The following is a 9673-nucleotide window of genomic DNA, read 5'->3' as shown; positions in this document are numbered from 1 at the left end:
AACACCCCAGATGTTCATCGACTGATGGATGGATAGAGAAGATGAGGTATATATATACAACAGAATATTACACAGCCATTAAACAAATGAAATCTTGGGGTCCTTGGGTGGCTCAGTAGGTTAAGCGTCCAACTTCGGCTCAGGTCATGATCTCACAGTTCATGGGTTCGAGCCCCACGTTGGGCTCTGTGCTGACAGCTCAGAGCCTGGAGCCTGCTTTGGATTCTGTGTCTCGCTCTATCTATCTGCCCCTTCCTCAGTCACGTGTTCTTTCTCTGTCTCTCTCTCCCAAAGATAAAGAAACATTAAAAAAAATTTTAATGAAATCTTGCCATTTGCAACAACATGGATGAACCTAGAGGGTATAATGTCAAGTGAAATAAGTCATCCAGAGAAAGACAAATACCATATGATTTCATTTATATGTGGAATTTAAGAAACAAAACAAAGAAAAAAGAGACAAAAAAACAAACTCTTAAATACAGAGAACAAACTGGTGGCTGCCAGAGAGATGGTGGGTAGGGAGATGAGTGAAATAAAGGATTAAGAGTACATTTACTGTGATAAGTACCGAACAATGTATAGACGTGTTGAATTATTGTATTGTACACCTGATAGTAATGTAACACTCTATGTGAATTACACTTCAATAAAAAGAGAAAAAAGGAAAGAAATGAATGGTATAAGGACAAAAAAAGTAAAATAAACTTGCTGTTACTATTTGCAGATACTATCATGTGTAGGTAGAAAACGCAAGAGAATCTACATATGATTTGTTGTACTTAATAAGTGTATTTACTAAGTTACCTAGATAAAAGGTCAATGTAAAAGTTAATTGATTATAATAATTGTATCTACAAGCAAATAGAAAATAATATTTTAAATGATATCTGCCTTTAAAAAAACTTAAAAACCTAGGAACGAATCTAATAAAAGATGCAGAAGACCTCTATATAGAAACCTGTAAAACGTAGATCAGAAGAGTTAATGGTGTAAAGATGTCAGTTGTCTCCAAATCCCAGCGGGATTTTTTTTTTTAATTATAGAAATCGACAACTGATTCAAAATTTTATGTGGAAATGCAACAGGCCGAGAATAAGTAATACAATCTTAAAGCAGATCAAAATTGGAGTTACAGCAAGTTATGAAGCTACAGTAATTGAGACAAACTAGACAAATAGGCCAGTGAAGCAGAAGAGGAGTCCAGAAATAGGCCCACAGTTCTGTGGAGAACTGACTTATGTCAAGAGTGGCACAGCATAGCAGCGGGGAAAATGTTTTACTTTCAATAATGGTGCTGAGTAGATTGGATGGTTTGATTGGGGGTAGGGGGTACCTGACCTCTATCTCATAGACAGAAACACAAAGAATGTCTACACGTCCAAGAAAAAAATGCAGACGATCCAGTAGAAAATTGAGCAAAACTTTTAAAAAGGAAGATATTTGAATTGCCAGCAAACATATGCAAAGGTGTTTAATTTTATTAGTCATCAGCGAAATGCAAATTTTAAAACCGGTATGACATCAGTACACCAAAGTGGTGAAGGTAAAAGGAACGTGCTGTAAAGAATGGGGAGCAAAAAAAAAAAGAATGGGGAGCAGCTAGAATGTTTATATGCTGCTGGTGTGAATATATAAACCTCAAATCAGGCCAAACCTGCCTATAATGTTAGAAATCCGGATACGGTTGCCTCTGGGGAGAAGGTAATGGGATAGAGACGGGGAAAGAACACAGATGGGAAGGGTAGGAGCCTTGGGGGTGCAGTTCTATTCCTGGGTAATATATTTCTTGATCTATATGGTGATTATCCATCTGTGTTCACTTTGTGATACTTCATCAAGCTGTACACTTAAGACTTGTAAACACGTCCCTGTATACATACTTCAATTATTAAGTTTATATAAAAATCGACTCCGGTTTTAAGAACTCGAGATTGCAGCCATCAAAACCAGACAGACTATGACGCAGGCTGACATGAATTTCCTCAAAATTTTGCGATCTTAAAGCATTGTTTTAATATGAGGACAATATCCCTTGGTTCCCCAGTTCCTTAAAAGCTTCTTCTAACATCTCCTAGCCAAGACTTCTCAAAGTTGTGTGGCCTTTAACAAAACTAAGAAATCTGGCAACTGTGGAAGTGTGAAGCATTTAGTCCTTTTCTTCAAATGCTCCTCCAGACCTTGAGCAGTAGATACAACTAGTTGAGGAGAGAAGGCACTGAAAGACCATTAGATCTCAGCATGGGAAGGGACCCCAGAAGTCATTAGCCTAACCTTATTCCACACACAGGAGGCATCCTGCAGCACTGAGGCATGTAGTCATTTAGCGTCTGCTTAAACATCTTCAAAGTCAGGAAGCGAAGGCAGTCTATTTCCTGGATGAAGAGGTTTCCACGTCTGCAGGTCAGCCTATGAAAAGCTCCTAATCCAGCTCTCTTTAACTCAGACCCCTTAGATAAAAAAGAACAACCTCTCTCTAAATAACAGCACTTCAAATACAAGAAGCAGACGCCATGTTCGCCAGAGAGTTTCTCTTCTGTAACGCTGAACATCTCAGTCCCTTCAACCCTTCTCACGCTAAATCAGACACTGTCATATTGGAGAGAAGACTTTTGAATCAATTTGATTCAGTCTGTCAGAGATCCGGGTTAAGAATAAAATCCAGCTATGGGAGATGACCACAGCCAACAGCAATTTTGTGGGTAAGCAGAAGAGGCTATTGCCTGCTCTACGTCATTTGAGGGGCAGATAAATTTTCTGTGAATAAAACATGTTCCCCACTTGCCTACTTTGAAACCTGAAATTTTCATATCAATCATAACTTTGTGTTAAGGCATCAAAGATTGCTATGAAAAAAAAAAATGTTATAGAGTAACCAAACACGAACATCAAAGAAGAAACTAGCTCTGGAGATGAGATAGAAGACTGAGGAAACACATGAGGGGGCAGGTGTATTAGAGGAGGGTGAGAAGGTCAGAAAGTACTGGAGAACGAAGCAGCCCAAGAGGACAAGACAGTTAGGGTGCCAGAGGATGGTGCACCTAGGAACCTGGACTAATGAAGATATAAACACCTAAAAAGAAAATGAAACTGAAAACCGGAAGAGAAATGGACAGCTTGCAAAGAGCAGCTCTTCTCAAAGGCACAGACAAGTGATCTTCTCCCCTGAGAAAGTCCAAGAACTAGTGGGAGGCTCAGAAGCAACAGCATGGAACATCTCTCCCTTTCTCCCTCTCTCTCTCTGTCTCTCCCTCCTCCCTCCCTCATCTACACTCCCCTCTCCTTTCTTTTTTTGTCACTATGCAGTTGGCCCACCAGGGACTGTCCCTGTGATTCCCCAGCTTCCATGCCAGTGACTGGGTAAGTGGGTAAACCACATCAGCCCTAATTTGCATCCTGCTGTCTTGAATTTCATGGGGGCTGGGGGGGGGGGGGGGTGAGGAGCAGAGGGGGGAGGGTTGGGAGGAGACCAGGAAGTCCCATTTGATCTTCTGGTCCAAGTTCTGTCCTTCAACACAGTTAAGTCAAACACATCAAAACAATATAGGAGAAGGCGGCAGTTACTGGGCAATTAAGAAAGCCGCATTTCAAACCCATATGGCTCAGATGGTTCTTGATTGGTGATAACTCAAATACATAGCAAAAGTGGACGGTTGACACCCTTAACTTCCAACTGTAGTATACTGATGAACGAAATTAGTTTTTTTACAAGCTCTTTCCTCCATAAACATTTAAACAAAAGTCTTCTGGGGACAATGCTTTGAAGCCAAAGAGATTGTATAAGGCAGAGATTTCAGCCTCTGTGGAACTGATTTCATAGCTAATATACAGACAGAATGCTTAAAACATTTGCACGGAAGGATAAGGGATGCACAGATTCACACAATAAGTGGCTGGAAATAGAACACATGTATCCACCTCTTGGTCTAGAGTAGAACACTACTAGTAGAACTAGTAGAGTAGAACTAGAACACTAGTTCTAGTATAGAACAACGTGCTCCTGCCTTAAAGACCACTGGGACTTGGCATCGTAGGCCTGCCACCAGTTAAGGTGATGTGTGCCACAGGATCCCTGAATGGCAAGGTATGGGAAACCATCCGTTCTAATCTGTTTACATGTAAATATACAGAGAAATAGAAATCCAATTCTGTTCATCCCACAAATCCTTTGGTTTGGTGCACCCACACCTGGAACCATATGCAATGAATTAAATTAAGAGCAACTGTTGATTTAATGGTTGATTTGGAATTTTTTTAAATCAACCGTGGCTTTCTTTAGCCAACTCTGCTCTTAAAAAGATAATTACACTTCAAGATGGGAGACATTAACCATATCCTTAGGTAATGGATTTTGAACTTTGCAAGATTTATGGCTGCTTCCTATTTAAAGATACTGAGCTCAGAAGATTGCAAAGTTAAGTAGAAACGACAATTATCCATCTTCTGTTTCACTGAAAGACTTTGGAAGCTGGAAATTAATCAGAAAGGTTACTTTTTTCTTTTCTTTTTTAAAGAAAGAAATTTGGAGCACAAAAATCATTGAAATTTAGAACTTTCTAGCAAAGACATTCAAAATCATTTTGTCATAGCTGAGAGAACAATGGACAGAATACTTACTCACTTTATATGCATTTTAACTTAATCATTACAACAACCTATACGGTTGGCATATAGCCCCGTACTCTAAATGAAAAAAAAAAAAAAAAAGAGCTTCAGAGATGTTATGTAACTCTCCCTAGGACACGTAGATGGTAAGTGGAAGAAACTGAAGTTCAAATTCAGATCTGTCTCGTGCCAGAGGCTGCATTCCTAACTCCTATGAATCTCACCCCTTTCCTCCCTATCCTAAATGCCTTTGCCGGTTACTATCATTCCATCCTTCCTTCATGAGAATTCTGATCATCTATAATTGTCTTGCTCATTATCGTGCTTGTTAATCTGTATTCTCCCAAAGGTGGGGGGTGGGGGGAGCTCCATAAGGGAAGGGACTTTATCATCAAGTCTGCTGTTACCTCCAGGTCCTAGCACATAATAGTCATTCAATAAAACGTTTGTTGATTTAATAAATATTCTTGCTCAAAAATATTAGTCAAGGTAGGAAAAAGAACTCGAACTCAAATAGCTACTGTCTCCAAGATCAATGCTTATTCCACAGCCACAGCTGTTTGTGCACTTGAGACTGGAAAGCCTTTTCTGTGCACTTTTTAAAGCCAATGATGCCAACATCTGACCTCTTTACGTGCCTTCATAACAACCCTCCAAACATCTCTGGCTAAACACCTCTGTGAACACGAAACTGTTCCAGGTGTATAAATAACTTACAAACTCTGGTCCCTGATCCCAAAGGGTTCATAGTCAAGCTAGAAAGACAAGAAATACGTTTTTAAAAAGCAACTGCAAAGCCATCTATTCTAAGTATCCAGTGAGCAGCTGTTTATGACAAAGTTTATCTTTTCTGCAGAAATTTCAGTTCCAGGGAAACCTAAAGCATCGCTAAGGTGAGGAGAAAGGAAGACTCCAATTTGCCAGCTCTGACATCCTCAGCACCTGCTGTTAATCACACACATGCACTCAGGCGTGATTTAGTGGCTCCTGTGATTGGCCATTTCAATTGCTGTCTCTGTAGATCACTGTCCCAGCTGAATATCCAGGGACCACATTCATCAAAAGCATAATTTGGGCGGAACGTGACTGTTTTTCCAAAACTGGAAGGATGGCATCAGCAAGAAAAATTGGCAGTATCTTTAAAGAAAGTTGGTTGTCTCCGAAGATAATGGATAGTGGTTTTTATATCTACTATTAAAAGGAAATTATCAGTTCCACAGGTGTGTTTTTGAAATTATGGGGATATTTAGTGTTGACCACCCGTGAAAACAACCAAGACACTAAGAATTCAGCCAGTGTCATTCTGGTAGGAGTTCCCAACATCTGAAAAGTAGGCCAGTGAGTTAGTTAAGTGATGCCAGCCCCACCCCTCAGCCTCAACAACTGGTCCAAGCAGGGCTAGTCAGAGCCCTACTCGGATATTTTCTCCTGGAACAGGAAAGGAAGAATCCATCTTCCTGCTTTGTAAGGTGTGAGGATGCGACCAGAGCTCCCTGCAGCTATGTGGAAGGGTCTGAGCAAATGAAGCTAATATGCAGAGAGAATCTAGAATACAAGATAGATACAAAGAATCAATCCCCCGTTCCAGTCACACAAGTCTCGAGAGCTGCCTCTCCCTACGGCTCTCACATAAGCAACCCAGGACCTTTCCAATACTTCTCCCCTCTGCCTTTTGCTCTTAAGCTAGTTACACTTCAGTTTCCGTCACTGGCAACCCAAAGATTCCTAACACAGATACTAGTATCAGGAACTAGACTGAGACAGATGGCAGAGACTTAAAAGTAGACCAGGCTTGGTTGATAGGACACAGAGGCAGGGAAAATCACACCACTGCCAGCTGGGAAGGTGGCAATCCATCTTACATGAAAACAGAGCGTAGATGTTAACTATTACCTTATTATACCTGGGCAGACAGACCATGATAACAGTTTGGTGGCTTCGTAGAAAAATATTAAGAAATCAGAGTATGTTGGGTCCTGCTTTTAGCCTTCAGTAAGGTCCTTCAAATGGAGGGTAACCTTCAATGCAAGACGGCATTTCTTCAAATGGTAGGAAGTAAGTAGATATACAGCACTGTTAAGACAGAGCCCGTTTCTGTCTGTAGCCAGTGATCCAAAGCTGCCAAGAGTCAGAAAACCATGCTACCTGCAAAACTCTTCGACATGAACCTTCTGCTCTGCAGTGAAGTCATTCCACAAAGAGAGGGTATACCTGGGAGTAACCTAGAAATAAGGAAAGCCCGACCACACAGATTTCTCCCAAACAGCTCCTGCTGTGCACAACCCCCTGAAAGAGGGTAGTAATTTTTCACATTGTAAGGTGCAAATGATTGGGATGCAAACGGGGGCCAGAGCTCTGTTTTACGCACTCCGCCTATTGCTTCAGTTGCCTTAGAGGCAGAGGCCAAGGAGAAATTATTAAAGGGAGGCCATAGGAGGATGAGTGAAGTCCTAGGGGTATGTTTCTAGAAGATGTAAATTTCAGAGGCAGGGTCCAAAGTCAACTATTAGGACTCAACAAGATTTCTGGTTGGTTATAAATCAACCGAGCTCATCAGCATGAACTCAGCTTTGATAGCCCACTAGCCCTTTACAAGAAGGGCTGAAGAAACTCTGAAACTAGAAGCCTGTAACTGCTCCTTTTCTAAGGCAATCCCTGGGTTCCTGTAACCATAATGACAGCAACTGGGCTTCTGGAAGAATACAGCCTCCCATGAGCTGTCTCCCTATCTACTGTGGCCACGAAGAGAAGTGATCAAGGCAAAATTTTGTGGAGACAGAATTCCAAAGATCTAACACTAACCAGGACAGTGAGCCAAAAATAGATATGCTTCACTGGTCCTGTGGAATGGAATATGGAATATTCTTTGGAGTTGTACCCCTTTTGTTGCTTATCCTTCCTCCTTTTTTTCAAACAGGAATTTTTATTTTAGCTACTCTCTTTTTCCTGCATTGTTGTATCTTGGACAGGTTAGAAATAGCTAAACTAGTCTACTGCCCCCAGGATTCAAAATCTGGCATATCATATCTGACCTGAGAGAAAGACATTTCTTCCAAAGCCCTTGGACCTGTTAGTAGATGCAATACTTGATGATACTTTGAAATACCTACTTGAAGGAGCAGTGAGTGTATCTGTGATTACATGCAGACTCACTACTTTATTTAAGCAGCAGTTGGAATTTTACATAAGGAATGAAGAGTGTGGGTGGATGTATATACACTAGGGAGCCATGGGGAGGACTGTGCTATCTGCAGGGTCACTCATGAAACCTTACTCCCAGCCATAGAAATCGATCCACAATGAGATCCATCAAAGTTATTGTCTAGGTTCTTTCTGCTGGAGCTTGAAGGGCAGATTTCTCTTTCTCCTTTGGTTACAATCAGGAAGAGCGTAATCCCAGAGCTGCTGAAAGACAAAGTCCCCAGTACCCACTAAAGCACCTTTGTGCAAATAGAAAACCGTACCTCCCTCAAATCATTTTACTGGTTTTTGTTAGAGAAGACACTTGAGCGCCATCTGCTGGAAATTTGCCATAATAAAACTATGAATCTACAGTGATATCACGACACTTGGATGCAGCGTAATTGTACACTGCACACGAAACAGGGGAGCCCTAGTGACACCATGTCCCCCACTACATGGGGAAGTTTGACCCTATCATACCAATACCCCAAAAGAAGCAGATATGATAAGAATTAAGAAATGCCTGCAGGCTTCAGGTTTCCGTTTCCACTTCTGAAAGTCTCCAGAGTTGGCCTGCACCTGTGGCCTGTTCCAGTTCGTAAACCACTACATGCTCTTTGTAATATATTGCTTTTTTCTTAAGCTAGTAGCTATATACTGAGGTTTTGTTCTTTACAACCAGAAAAGTCCTGGAAAATATCCCCAATTTCACTCATTATCTAGCCGTATGACCTTGTAGCTAAGTCATTTGACTTCCGCGAGCCCAGGATTCCTCAGCTATAAATTGGGCAATTATTGGAAGAGAAGCATATGAAATAAACATATGTGAAAGGGCTTTGAAAGTACAATATGCCAAGACAATATGGAAAATGAAGGTGATGACGACGATAATCAGACAGGGCGAGAGAAGATGCAAAAGCTATTCTTATTATTTTTAGATTTCCTGTCTTTCTTCACAGCACAGGGGAGTTTTTTAATGTAGAAAGGAAGAAAAAAAGAGTGGAACTTCACTAACTTAAGTCAAAATCGATAGGCATAGGGAGAAGGATTTGTTTGTGGCCCTCTGAATAAGAGGCTCAGGAGTCTGTCCTGTCTTCTTGCAAAAGAAAGAATTAAAGATGGATAACAGTGGAGATGGTAAGTATGGTCTGTAGCTATAAAAATCAGCTCCCATACAAAATTAATAAATTAAAAGATCAAACCTGAGACGTCTCATTTCCATCATCTCGATGTGTCTGATCAGCTACCTATTACAGGTGTCCCTCGGCAGCTCAACAGGTTGTTGAAAAATACCAATTACTCTCAGAAACAAAAGAGGAAATACAATTAGCAGCTGTTACTAACCCAGGTCAAAGACCTTCACCTATACCAACCAACCACCTTTAGTGGTGATAAAATCATCCATTAAACAAGCAGTCAGGTTGAAAAAAGAGGGCTCTATATAGGGCATAATCTACTAGATTGTTGATCACTGGGCATAAGCAGGGACCAATATATCACTGTACTTTGAAACACCAGACTGCACTCTTTCATTAGAATGACCCAATATATTTCATCCTGACCTTATTTTTCCATACCTTAACTAATTCATCTGAGCTTGACAGGTCAATTAATTAGCAATTCTTTACTTAGGTTCACTATTTGCAAAGCCCTGTACTAGACAATTTAGACCCTATAGAAATGAGTAAAGATATGGCCCCTACCTTCAGGCAATTTGAAGTACAAGTGGGGAAAGAAAACAGTCACATATGCAAGTTAAATCTGGTTAGTTTATTCATTCATTCATTCATTCATTCACCATCCATCCATTCAAAAACTATTTATTCAACACTTCTTGGATGCCAGAAGAAAAAAATAATAAGACAAACATGGCCCCTCCCTGATA

At 40.7% G+C, this 9673-nt stretch overlaps 1 long non-coding RNA gene across 1 annotated transcript; it reads left to right on the top strand.

Annotated features, from left to right (window-relative positions):
* The first annotated feature begins 446 nt into the window (after positions 1–446).
* Positions 447–8994, top strand: LOC122202445. Its single transcript, XR_006194671.1, has 2 exons — positions 447–3360; positions 5462–8994. It is a non-coding gene; the product is annotated as an uncharacterized LOC122202445 (long non-coding RNA).
* Positions 8995–9673: the final 679 nt, after the last annotated feature.

The sequence above is a fragment of the Panthera leo genome, chromosome D2 (genome assembly GCF_018350215.1).
Source record: "Panthera leo isolate Ple1 chromosome D2, P.leo_Ple1_pat1.1, whole genome shotgun sequence".
NCBI lineage: Eukaryota > Metazoa > Chordata > Mammalia > Carnivora > Felidae > Panthera > Panthera leo.
This window is presented reverse-complemented; position numbering and strand designations above follow the sequence as displayed.